General features: G+C 39.4%; 1 protein-coding gene across 11 annotated transcripts in view; it reads left to right on the forward strand.

Annotated features, from left to right (window-relative positions):
• Positions 1–13,647, forward strand: part of DMD (dystrophin) — a 1,394,632-nt gene that overhangs the window by 329,998 nt on the left and 1,050,987 nt on the right. The window lies entirely within an intron of this gene.

Here is a 13,647-nt window from a genome sequence, read left to right on the forward strand (position 1 = left end):
CACCGTTGCTGATGGGCTCGGCCTTGGCCAGCGGAGGGTCCGTCTTGGAGCCGGCTGGCATTGGCTCTATCAGACATAGGGGAAGCTTCTAGCAGCTTCTCAGAGAAGCCACCCCTGTAGCCCCCCCGCTACCAAAACCTTGCCACGCAAACCCAATACAGCACTTAAAAATCCTATGTTGAATGTGATTAAAGAAAAAGTTGTTGAATATGAGACACTGTGACTGTTCTGTTTGTGTTACAGTAGGTGCTTTTTATTAACTTCTCGGGAAATAATGGAAATACACTAGAAAACCTCTACATTTCAGAGCTCTAAGCTATTCAGTTAGATTTCTGCATTACCCAAAGGGAGGAAACTAGTGTTAAACAAGCTTTATTTTTTTCCCTTGTGTTTTTCTAGTTGATTGAAGATGTATTCAGTTTGCGGGCTGACAGGAAAGGTATGTGAAGAAGGTCAAGCAGGTTACAAACATCTTTTAAATCTTATGTTTCCCAGTTCTATGAGCAAAATGCCTTAATAGAAAAAAAATGCACCCTCTTTATGTTATTCCTTTACCTCTAAAGAAGAAAAACATATTTAATAGCTTTCTACCCTCTTTCATTTAACTGCAATATCCTCTTCAAATTATCTAGGTCACTTAGGCCCATATACCAGTTAGCTATTTTTAGCTTGCTGGTTGTCTTCTACTTCTGGAGAATTATCCTTTTTGCAATTAAACTTCCTGTCACAATTTTTTTTTTTTTTTTTCCTATATAGACTGTGCATATTTGAGGTGCACAAGCACAGAATTTCTTAGGTCACTGAAAGATTCATGTTTGCAATAATCTCTAATTGTTGTTATGTTTTTTTTGTTTTTCTGGAAGGAGAATATTAGAGGACAGCATCTGATTAGGAGAAGTGGGCCTGTCTCGGTATGCAATACAGGTCTCCCTTGGTGTACAGTTAGACAAATTATGATGAATCTGTGTGTGTGTATTTTCCTTTCTAGCAATATGTCTGCTTCCTTCCCTAGTTGCAAAGGCAGCCTGCAGAGACAATTCTGCCGTCTCCGAGTATGGACTTTGATGAATTGATCAGTGGGGCACAATAGAGATATCTCTGAGCTGGGGTCGGTCATACTAGAGGTGGAAATCAAAGCTGCATAGCTGCTTCATGTGCAACCAAGCTAGTTGTGAGGCAGTGTATGGCACAACACAACTGCGCCCACGTGCTCTCCTGGAATGGAGCACGACGTTGGCTGGTTGTAATACATGTTGTAGTTGCGTAGACAGGGCCAAACACAACAGGGACCTAACTTTGGTTATGATTGTTGGATATAGCTTTCATGCAAGTATGCAGATATTCATGCCACCTAGCACTGGATGTGTAACGTTGCCTAAGTAGGGCAGAAGTTAGCAAGCTAGTCTTCCGAAGATTCCTGTATAGCGGAATAGAGGAGAGAGATGAATGTATTATTTTAGAGGGAATTGGTAAGTCTGAAAGCTTATGATAACTATGGCAATATAAGGAAATAGAAGTAGGAATCTTCTCTTCTGCTACTAACTGCCAGTGAAGAATGCATTATTTTGTGAGTAATTATCTTATTGTTTGTATTACTAATGAATATACTGGTGGCAGAATATAATCTTGTGCATTCATGAATTTGCCTTTAATTATAAACAGAAGGAATGTATAAGTAATATAAAATTACATTATTTGCTTTATACAAATGTTTCATTAAATGTTAATATTTTAATTCAAATTTGTATCACATGCTTCATCTAAACTGAAAACTGTCATTCATTGTTACATATCTTATCTACTAAATGATAGTGGGCCAATTTGTGAAAGTAATTGCAATTTTAACAATGTGTGCATATGCAATTTTATGCTATTTTAAAAGCTTATGCCATAATCTGAAATCACACTGTGAAAATATCAGAAGAGAAAGGATATATTGCATATTTGGTCTGCTCTGCAACTGATGTTATATATTGTTCATATATACATAGTATATATGAACTGTATATGAAACTCTCAAACTAATAAGAAAACTGTGGAAAATAGTCTGTGTAATTACTAGCTTCCCCCATAATGAAGTTAAATAACTTTTTTTACCTCTGTAGAATCAATAAATTCAGATGATCATAGCACAGTTCACATTTTGGAAAGGGAAAGAGGCATGGTTTAACATTTTGTGATGTTCCGGTTTGCTTTTAGGTTGACATGTTCTAGTCTGCGTCAAATAATTTTAAGATGCTTGATATACTTCAAAGTACAAAACATCTTCTCATGAATCTTACAATATAGTGTGTCACTGTTTCAAATGGTCGTTTCATATGACTTTATAGTGTGAGTTATAATGTGCTAGAGATAAATTTGGAATCTGTTACCTGATGAAAAGTAAAGGTTTCTTTAAATATGAAATGCAATTCCAGTGTAGAAAGAGTCAGATTTTGTTATCTTACTTTTAAATGAAATATTCATAAATCTATTAAATGTCTTCATAGCATCCATATTTCATTTTTCAAGGAATTTCCGAAATTCAGTTATTTCACCTACTGAAAGGAGGAAAAACAAAATTTCATAGGAGAAAAAAGCAAAAGCAAATGAGACTATAAATGAATATAACTTCATTATACTGCAGATTTTGGTCCTGCAAACATACTTGCTCTGTAAGTGTTCTTTGCATGTAGTAAAAGGCAGAATATGTGTGTATTCGGTGGATTAAGATTTTAAAGTGTATTACAATATTTTACATGGATTTTTCACTTGGATTCCATTAGTTAGATCTCTCGGGTTATGTCCTTTTTCACGTGTGCAAGTGTTTCTCAGTTATTTTGATAGTGACTTTTGCCTATGATGAACCCATATTTTGAGACCTGCAGTTCATCATGAAACTTATTTACTAGGTATTTTGAAATTCCCTATGAAATAATATTAGTTGCTGAACTTGGTTTCTCTTCAGGCTGTAAGAAGACAATTTAGATGCTCATCAGAAAGATGTGAAGAACTGTAGTTGAATGTGTTCAGGCATTGACATGAAAGAGAAATGCTCCAGTGGTCTTGAAAGCACAGAAGAAGTATCTACTAAAATAAAAAATGAACGATTACAGAGTGAAAATTGCTTGGCGTAAAAAGGCTACATTTAAAATGAAAAGATATGCACGTCCCTAAAACCCTAGTTGAAATACTGGAGAAGCTGAGAAGTCCTGGCATTAAACATAATCTAAAAATGTGTTTTAATATTGTGTGCGACTTTTGTAAGTCTGTTTCTATTTTATAATAGATCTCAAATGAACTTAACCCTTGTTTTTCTAGAACAAAACTTGTTTTCATTTTAAGTTTGCCTGAGTTTAAAATGAACCTGAGTGAATCTGAAAAGCAGAAGAATAATGACTTCCACAAAAGTGGTGAATCAAAATGAATTGGTGTAGCATGGAAATCTTTTAAGAAATCTGTCATCTGAGGTGTGTTTGGTGACCCCAATGTTAGTGTATTTTTCCTGGGAGCTTCAACTATCTGACTGTGGGCTAGCACTGTATATTGCTCACCAGATAAAAAAGGAAGAAGATCCTGTGGTCACCATTACACAATATCGCTGCCCTTCTGACAAAGCGTGCCTAAATCTATGAAGGCAACCTGTAATGCAGGAAGAATACAGCTTGCCCTATCCAGTTTCAGTTAAGCTAGAGATATTTCTTATTGTTCCCCACTGAATCTTTGGTATTCTCTGAAATTAAATGTCTCTGTTGTGTTTGTTTCATTTTCTCTTGATATCTAGGGCTGAGACATTCATTTCTGAGTGTGTATATGCACACACAAACTGTATAACATGCATATATAATTGTTTCAACATTCCCTTGTTGTTATGCTACGTGAGCCCAAAAGACACTGGATAACTCAAAACTTGTTTTCAGAAAAGAGACAATATGTCCGCACAGTGTCATTAGTGAAGAAATACATCACATCCATAAAGCTATGTGAACTTTCATGCTGCTCTGCCTTCAGTCATAAATAGACTCAAGGTGTTCAGAGGGTTGGCAGCTGAGTTGGAGAATCTGGTAATCCTAGCAATTGCAATACTAATGTTCTTCTGAATGTGTATGCTTGTAAAAGTATGGATGCACTAGAACAGTATCAACTGATAGAAGGTCTTGTGAAAAACCTTTCAGTCTTTATCAGTTTTTTTAAAGCAGTTATCACCTGAGGGATGAGGAAAATGGCCTCATCCAAATTACTAAATAATGGACAATAAAACTCTTTACATGTAAAGAGATTGACTGTCAACAAATTATTAAATACCAAGCTATAAAACTCTACACATGTAAAGAGATTGACTCTCAAATCGTAAGTCTCAAATTCATGGGATACATGAACCAAAGTGTTCAATAAATGAATTGCAGTTGAATTAAAATATAAATGTTTGGGGATCCACGTAACGCCATATTGTAGCTGATGACATGAGCATCAGTTAATGATTATCAAGGAAAATGGAGTGGTATTGATACTAAGAAAACAAATCATAGGTTGTATTCATACTGAAAAATGTGAGCTTTCACCACCACCAATATCAGGGTGGTCAGTGTCTCAATGCTGAATGGGTTTATCCATGATGGCTTGAAAATAGGCAATCCAACATATATCTAAATACAAATGGAAGCAGAGTTTTAGAAGACTTTGAGGACAATTTAGCCCCTTTCTCCAAATAACTGATTCCTAGTTTTAGTCCCCTATACTTGGAGATCATTTGTCTTCTGTTACAAAATGGATTTTTCTAGCTTTATGTAATTTATTAATGTGCAATCACACATGTAATAGGGACACATCTAAGCAATGTTCTGCATTGAAACAAAGGAAAAGTTATACAGCTGGAAATGTCCATAGGTGTTTGCACTGTACCTTCAGCTCGCTCTTCTGAGTCCTGGGAGCTGGAAGGGAGAAAAAGAATGCCGCGCTGTGGAAGTATGTTCCTAAGTACAGTCCAGCATCTTTAACTGCAGGTTGGTATCCTGATATTTTGATACAGGAAAGAATGTCATTGACTGCATTTAATTTCAGCTTTGCAAGCAGCTTTTGGTTTTGTTTTCTTAAAAAATATTAATATAATTCTCTTTGTGGTTGCAACAAAAAGTGGGGTGCCATTGTGCTTAATGCTGTACATGCTTCTACCTCCTTGAACCCCAAACCTGAAGGCAGGACTACGTGTTTTATTCTGTCTTCATATATTAAATATATTCTGTCTTCATATATAAAGGTATTTAAACATCACCTTTATGGAGCTAAATACTGTAGATAAAACACTTTTGTTTCACAATCTAACTTTTGTGTATAACACAGACAGAAAACGGAGGTGACCAAGGCACCACTAGTGCCTCTACCCCTTGTAATGGCAGGGCAGCAGTGAGGTCTGAGACTCCTAGAGAGTCCTAGCAGGAGATGTGTTTTGGTTTGGCTTTTTTTGAGGTGGGACATGGGATTTGAAGGAGGAATTAGTTGTCTTATGTTCAGAGGATGACAATGAAGTCAGATATCTGTTTCTGCCAATTACAGAAATAGTCAATATTCCTGTCCTGACAGCTTAGTAATTAGAACAAAACATGACATAGGATCAAAGAATGAAGTAGTGAGAAATGATGTGAGTCACCTCAATAAGACCACAAAATTGAAAAACAGTCCAGTCTTGTGCAAAACTAGATTTTTCCTAATTATTTGAAGGCTCTGTGTACCTTTTTAGTGGATTCTCTTCCTGGCTGCATCAAATATAAACTGCAGGTCTTTGCTTCCAAAGCCCTTTGCAGCTTCTCTCTGCCCTACCTGACCTCTAAGTAAGAAGAGAGTGAAGTCCTGCCTGTGATCAACCCATCCTACCAGATTTTGCTGCCTCCTTGTTAAATTTCTGTTCTCTACCTTTCTGCCCCTTATATCAGAAAAGCTCCACATATATATCTACAAGTCTACTTGATTATCATTCCTTTCTTAAGGATATCTTCAGGTGTTTAGGCATTGGGTGGTTTTCTGGTTTTTCTTTTAGCATAATTCTTTCAGGTATGCATGCTATAGCTTTTGGGTATGTTATCGCTTGTCTTATTTTCACCTTTTGCTCTGTTGCATCTTTGTACACTGTCACATCTTTGTTAGTACTCGGGTAGTGATCTCTATAGGTCAGCGACTCTCTGGTGTTTTTTTCTTCTTTATGTTTATCCAGTGCCGAGCCCAGTGGGCTTCTGGTCCACGATTGATTCTTAAGTACTATGGTGATGCCAATTATAATATTAAATTGGATATGAGTGCTGTTGTATGACTTGCAGTAGAAGTTATAAATATTGACCTTAGTACCTTGTTTGACTTTGTCTCAAATAATATTCTCCTCAGCAAGCTAGGAAATCATGGGCTAGGTGAAACCAGGCTAAGCATGCAGAACTTATTTTCTAGCCCAGTTGTGTGGCACAGTTGGGCTAGAAAGGATATACTGAATGAGGTTTGCATTCTTTTTCCCATTATTTTCATCAGCATTTTGAACAGTGGAAATAGAGAATACCAACATTAAATAACACCAAATTTATGGAGATTGTGGCAACTAGCAGTTTGGAACGGAGGATAAGATTTGGAAGGAAATGTATTTTTGCCAGTTAAAGCAATGGCTGAAATAAATGGACTGAATAGAAACTAGTGTAAAATAGCACACTTAACTAGGAAGAGACAAGCACAGGGTGTGGAATGACTCGCAACTCGCTGTGCAGCTTGTATCACAAAGCAAGCACAAGGCAATATAGCCACACAGATACAAGTCAGGCTGTCACTGGAACGTGTACCGAGAGCTCTCTCTAAAAGCACGTATGCATTTACCGAAAACGTGTCCTCTGTTATCTATAAAACGCCTTGACGGCCCTGTTTGTGGGAGGACGGCAGGGTGGTTGGCGCAGCGGTCACGGCTGCTCCCAGCCCCTTCCTGATGCCCGGCCTTGGGCCTGCTGCCCTGTCCTGGGGTGGGAGGGGGTGCTGGATGATACCCGTCCCGGATTGGCTGGTGTGACCGTGGCTGGCGCCTCCCGATAGGCTGTGGCTGTTGCTGGGGCTCCCAGCCTGCCCTGGGGGAAGGCAGGAAGGCGCTGGGGGGTCACAGGGCACCGGGGGGGTTTTAGCCCTTTTCTGGTGGAAGGGAAGCTGCGCCGGGATGTATAGCGAGAGGAAGTGCGATGCTGGGATGGGAACAGGGAGCCGCATTTTGTGTGAGTATCGATGGTATCAGTATTAATCTTTAACAGAGAGGATTACAGATACCATTTATTTATATATACTTATAGACACTATTCAGTCACTGTAACTAAAACCAGGCTGCAAGTACGTGGCCTGGCACTTCCCTCCTATTTTTTAATTTGTGGCAATCAATTCCTCCTTGTAATGCCCTTCTAGCCTTGAAGGTGATGTGAAAAATAGTCTGTAAAGCCATGTTTTGTCTCTGTTCCAACGTGCTGCGTGCCTTGCCAGACATACTCAGTGAAAAAGAGATTTCTATGCCTTCCTGTACATCCTCAGTTAAAAGGAGATGACAAAAGGCCCAAAAAGCGTTTGCCGAACTTTCCTCAGACACGCATGCAGACGTAATGTGGAAATCATACTTTTTGCAGTGGCCTGGGAGTGATAGGTGAGATGCCATGTTTCAGATAAAACATAAATGTGTTAGGTTTCTTGTGAGGCATGGATAAGATTATTCTATCCAGAGAGCCAGTTATGGTTGTAGCATGGTTAAAGCAGACCATCTGCCATAAGCGAAGCCCTGAAGTGGTACGCGTGTGCTCGAGCACTGGGCTTGGGTGTATCGTTGTGTTTGGCCGGAGGGGTATGGCGCTGGCGGCTTTCCTGTGTGGCGGGAGTGTCTTGTCCACTCAGCATGCATCAGGGTGCCCCGAACACAGAATTATCAGGTGGTTTCCCCTTGGCCCTCCCCGGAGAGCTCTTTGATGCATGTGAGAAATTATGTGTGTGTGTCAAGTGCCATTTTTTTTTAAACCTTCGGAAATTTGTTATTTGGGAACCAGATTCTTACACATTTGCTTCAGGGAATTGACCTAAGTGAGGAGACTGCGTGCTAAATAAGCCTTCTCTAAACCAACTGTTTTGGTTAGGTATTTGAAAGGGAAACACAGATATATGGAACAGTGGTATGGAAAACTGTGACAATAAAAGTTTCTTGTGCAAAAACTTACCAACTTCCTGCATCAAAAGACAAAGTAAGTAAAAGCATGGTGTGTCAGTCTGTTTTAACTCCCTACAGGAGCACTCCATTAAGAGAGGAACATTGGTTTTTTTAAAGTTCTTTTTGCAAATAGGTGCTGTAATATTTTGCAGCAGAGACTAGTTTCATTATTCTACTGCAGAAACTGAAGTCTTTGGTATTTACCATTCAGCTGTTCTGACAGGGAAGAGTCAAAAACAGGTATCGGTATCTGTCCAAAATTCTGATTATTTTCTAAACTGTGTATTTTTCTTGTCAGTGGTGAAACGTATGAGCTGGCCCTGGGCTTCCGGTCTTTGAGTCAGACTTTCTGTTTATATATTAAGTAGTAAATTTATATTTGATATTTCTAAAAGTTCCTGGTTCTCTGGAACTATTTATCAAGAGATCAGAAGGATTAATGTTGTCTTCATTCTCTTGCTCCTGAACTGCAGTTGTTCAGTGGTTTCTATGTTTTCAGAGACCTTCCTGACGTTTACATTACAAAAGAAGAAAAATAAAATGGCAGGAGGCTAGAGAGGAAGGAGAGCCTTTGCATCCCAATGTGCTTCCAAATTCGCTTTCCTCTGTGTCACAAGAATGGAGGTCTGAATGGAAGTGTAATGTTGGTTTCTAGTAGAGACCAAAGAGACTAGAAAAGAGGCCATGGAGAAATTGTAGAAGCTGTGCAATTACTTGCAGTAAAAGTCAGATTCTTCCCAGATGTAATGGCTTATCTATGTTATAGTTTTGACTAAAAATCGTTTGTGGTTTCACTCATAAATCTGATGATATCTACTTTGTTTTGAATGAATGAAATGTGTGGATAGAAGCCTCAGTAATATAACATTTTACAACTATTTTACTGTATTGGTTTACAGTGACAATTATAACTATTTTGCCTTTAGCACAGCCATCTGTCTGGCAGGCGAATCCTTCTGAGTTGTAAAAGTGTATCCCCATGGTACGTGTATCCTCCAGTAACCCAGGTGGTGGCAAACAGCCATTGGTTTTTCCCTGGGGATACAACTTGCACTGCGTCATCCAACAGGACTTCTGTGAAAGCTCTGACAGGCACATTTCCCTCCGCTTTAGGCCTTTGGGGATGGGCAGCTGGGCACGTTGTCCAGATTGGCAGTGACCAGTATTTTTGCTAAGAGATTTCTTTCTCAGCGATTTTGCTTTAGCTTAGGGTCTTGCATAAGTTTAGTTCTACTGCCATGCTATACCATGAGATCTCAGGATGACTCCTGGGAGTGGAAGTGGGGAGGGTATGCTTTGGAGGGGTCTCCATGGAGGGATTCTGTTTGGGATGAGGCGTTTCCACGCAGAAGACAGTGTGCAATGGCCACACTTTCTGGTTTGTTCAGGCACCTTCCGCTAGATGCAGAGAGGCTCTGCAAAGCAAGATATATAGAGTTTTAATGGATAAAACAATTGTGTATTGGCTAGCACGCAAGATGGATAGGATTTATTCGGCTAGGCGGAAGCGCTGCCACCGAGGCCCCAAAGAGTCTGGCCTGGCCTGGCAGGACACCAGTCAGGTGGGGAAGAGTCAGCCCCCGCAGCTCCCAGAGGTGGCTCCTCGGTGCGGCTGAGTTGCTGTCTTCCCCCAGCCACCTTAGCATGGGTGACAGTGACAGCGGGACCTGACTAGTCCTGACCATCCCTGGCCAGTGCCAGCCTGCCTCCAGCATGTTTTCTCCTGTAGGTTTTTGTACCTTTCTGTGCCGGTGTTTTCCCTTTTGACTCCTTCAGCTACTAAATCCCCTCTGAGCAATGCTAATGCTGTCTATACTTTTTACATGTTATCTTTTGACAGACGTTTTCTTTGTATTTTCTCAGTAGTCTAAGTCCATGTGGCATAGCTGTGCCGCACTGGGGCTGTCCTGTGGGGCCTTGGTGCCCAGGTACCTAAATCTGTGGTGGGGCTGGGGAGAGCCTTATGGCAGAGGCTGCACAGAGAGGGGGTGTACAAGGGACAACTTCTTCACTGCTCTTTGTTTTGGTGTTGAGTAATTTCCAGAATGTTTTGTATCATGTTAGACATGACAGGATCCTTCTGAAACACAAATATTTAGGTACGTCCAGAGACATTGCTGGACGTTGATAAAAGAACGTAAGGTCTGTGATGCTACTCCTGACCAGAGGTGCTCTGCCTCCCATTCTTATCTGTAAGTGTCTGAGTCTTAAGGGAGACTTGAAGAACATGGTGTACGTAAAAGATCTTTTCTCTTGGCTATCCCAATAAAAGCGTCTTCTAAATATGCTGCATAAAATGCTCAGGTCAGAGTTCATTCCTGATTTTGATGAAAGAATAATTACTGGTGCCTCACAACTCGGACTTGTCCCACAGAGACCCTGAATCCCATTCTTTTACTTTTTGCATTGTTATTTTAACTCAGAACTCTAGCCAGAGGTTCATGGGTATGAATTTCAGCAAAGTTTATGTCTTTGAATGAAGTTCTCTATTTATTATCTCTGTCTTTTCATTATCTATAGCTTGCTGTTACTCAGGAAGTTGATAATCTGGTCTTTTCATTTTTAATGATTGTTTGGGGTATTTTCCTATTTGGGAAATGCTAGTGTAGTGGCGTGGAAGAACTGATGGGTTTTTTAATTCGATGAGAGTCAAAATGACTGTGAAACATATCCTGCCATCTTCTCTGTTGTTGTAGAAGGTACTGGAAAGGGAACCTGGTGTGGGTCTTTGTGATGGAAATGAGTCAGAAGGTGGGAGGAAAAAAGTGGTTTCTAACAACAATATTGTTGAAGGTTAATTTCATATAGCATTGCAACATATAGTTGCAGAGAAGGTGCCAGCAAACTTTCCCAAGTGGCATTTTTTGTCTTATGGTAATGATCTTTCATATTGCAGAAATTCCAAGGTGAATTAGTAGGCAAATGCTGCTTTACGATATTTATTGTCGCTCTGCCTTTGTAATATCTAGTTTTAGTGAGTGTTGTTTTCATACTGGCTTACATCACTTTCTCATTGCAATATTTGCATTAAAAATGTTTCCCTTTCATTTTTTCTTTAATCACAGGTAGCTTTGCTATAACATTTAAACTGTGACTAACACTTCTTGTTAACACTTAATCCTTTAAATGATACTTTGAAATTGTTTAAATCAGTATTTTAAATTGAACAAGGCCTTAGAGCCACTCTGTAGGACTGTATCATTAACCTATAATTGTGTATTGCATGAAGTACTTTGTTTTCATTACTTTGGAAAAAAGTAATGACCTTGCAATTGACTCCTCTATTTAACATTTTCATCTGAGCTTTAACACCATTAGAAGTAACTGCTTGCGTTGACCACAGAAGGAGCCAAAGAAGCAATGTGCTGCAGTCAAACCTAATTCAGTTTCAAGCTAACAAACTTAATATTAATTGGTGATTTACCAAGTCAAAGGCCTCAGTTAAATAAAAGTCGAGACTGTGAAACTCCTTTTTCTTTTTGTAGATTGTCAGCCCTGGGTTTTAAAATATACTATGCTGAATTTTGATTTTTCACATCGGGATACCTAACACTTGAATAGCCAGTAGGTCTGTACTGCCTTAAATATTAATCAAAACTGTTTAAAGTGGATATTGAGTATGGAAAGTTCTTGTTAGTGAGGAAGCCCCATTTCATGCAGAAGTTATTTGGGAAATATTCTAAAAAATACTTTTTTTTTCCCTTATTTGCCTGGAGCATATTTATCTTCAAAGCCTGTCAGTACTAAATAATCATCAGACCCCACAGTCTTTACTCATGTTGATAGGCAGCACGAACAGCCGGGTGTGCCTCCCATTCATCTGTTCCCAGTATCATCAGACACAAGGAAGGCAGAGCAGACTGTCCAAACTGGCTGTCATTTCAAGAAGACGGGGACACATGAAAGCAGTAAGTAATAATGACTTAGCTGGAGGACTGAGCATTCTGTACCACATGAAAAATGTGCTCTGCTTAAAACCATGAAACTTGGCAGACAGGCTTAGGATTTGCTAAGGCACAGAACAAAAGCAAATACGGTGTTTTTTGATTGCCTACTGTAGAAAACTGGGCTCTTCAGCAGAAACTCTTTTGATTCCACTTTTCCACAGGTTCTTAAACATGGAAGGAAGAAAGTTTTAGCAATATTATACAGATGGCAAATGTCAGATTTTTTTTTTCTTCTACAAAGTAAAGCAGGATCTATTTGTCCTAATCTCAGTTTCCAGAAAATAAAACGGCTAAGATGGTTCTTTTTAAAGTTTATACGCTGAGGAAAAAAAAAAAAAAGAATCGTGGAGGTGAAGGGGCAAAGTGTTGAAGATTATCTTAAGTTTTACTGAATCTTTCTATATTTTGTGTTTGTTTGTGAAATAAGCAACTATAAGAACATCCTGATTTAAGAAGTTAGCCTCTATGTTAACGTTATGTATGGGTTGCTGTGTTACTTGTTATCCAAGGCTGTGTTGCTTGAAGTCCCTATTCTCTGGACCCTCTAGACCATAACCAGAGCACCTAGGTTCTATTATATATAGGATGAGTTATTTGACAACCTGGCAAGGTAGACATCTAGCTGGCCAACTTGGCAACAAAACTTACTTTTAAGGTATCCTGAAGTGAAGTGCCTTCATTATAATACTAAAAAAAACACACCCACAGGTCAAGAAGACCCTTGCCCAGGTGAAGACCCTTCCCCTGCACAAGCGTAGTAACAGAAGAGAATGACACAGCAGATACTATAATTATATGCAAATCATTAACCAATCATTGTAACTGGGAGTGTACTACCTTGTAATTTTTGTGTATAAATGTAACAGTGAATTCGGCATAGGTGTGCTTGATTTGTGGAAATTCCACCTAGCACCCGGCACCGCAACAAAGAATGCCTGCTTTCTAAAACTCCAAATTGAGTCTTAGAGAGTTCCTCATCTGCCGACTTACAGTAACAAAAGGGGCAGAGCTAGTTTTTGAAATACCTTCAAGGTAGATTCAGCTTGGAAAACTTGTTTACAAATATATCATCCAGGGAGAACAGCAGCTGAACAATCTACAGATTTTCTTCTTTATTTTTCTGTAAGACATGTGCTTGTAATCAAAACGGTCAGGAGATGGGGTAGGAGCAACTCCCAACATAATCTATCTGCATTGGCACATTTATTGATCATGAAATATAAGATCAGTAACCACCGACTCTTACAGTGAAAATCTTTGTAAACACTTGGTTGCGTTAGTGAAGTAAAGGATAAATTGCAGATCTTGACTGGGGAAGTCTAAGCCATGTTGTTTTCCTTTGAATGGGCTTGTGGCACAGTTTGTTTCCCCAGGCCTGATCTAGCTGTTCTCAGTCATCTCGAGAAACTTCTGAACGGCAAGCTGTCAGCTGGGCTCAAGCAGGTTCAGGAGGGTAAGAACAAGTACCAGTGTCTGCCTTCTGAAGTGGTTTGAAAGGGAAAATAAATGAAAATTCCTTTG

Source organism: Aptenodytes patagonicus, chromosome 1, assembly GCF_965638725.1.
Source record: "Aptenodytes patagonicus chromosome 1, bAptPat1.pri.cur, whole genome shotgun sequence".
In the NCBI taxonomy this organism is placed as follows: domain Eukaryota; kingdom Metazoa; phylum Chordata; class Aves; order Sphenisciformes; family Spheniscidae; genus Aptenodytes; species Aptenodytes patagonicus.